The following is a 403-nucleotide window of genomic DNA, read 5'->3' as shown; positions in this document are numbered from 1 at the left end:
AGTTAGGTGGCGTGCAGGAGGCGGCTGATCGGTGTTCCTAACTCTCTATCCCTCTCCCTTCCTCTAGGTAAAAAGTCAATAAAATGTCTATTTTTAAAAATTGAGCTAATCCAATTCAGAGGAACCCAGAAGGGAAGTAAGCTGTAAACACCTGTAAAGAATTATGTCTGTGCTGAGGCCGGTTTGGCTCAGTGGATAGAGCGTAGGCCTGCGGCCTGGGGGGTCCCGGGTTCGATTCCGGTCGGGGGCGTGTGCCTGGGTTGCGGGCGCGTCCCCGGTGCGGGATGTGCAGCTGGTCGATGTTTCTGGCACTGGTATAGAAGAGAGACACCCTTGGAAACGTCTGGGTACCTTGTACCTTCACCCCCGACACAACACACACCACAAACTCCTTCATTATTCC

The sequence above is a fragment of the Myotis davidii genome, unplaced genomic scaffold (genome assembly GCF_000327345.1).
Source record: "Myotis davidii unplaced genomic scaffold, ASM32734v1 scaffold1412, whole genome shotgun sequence".
In the NCBI taxonomy this organism is placed as follows: domain Eukaryota; kingdom Metazoa; phylum Chordata; class Mammalia; order Chiroptera; family Vespertilionidae; genus Myotis; species Myotis davidii.
Note: the sequence above shows the minus strand (reverse complement) of the source record.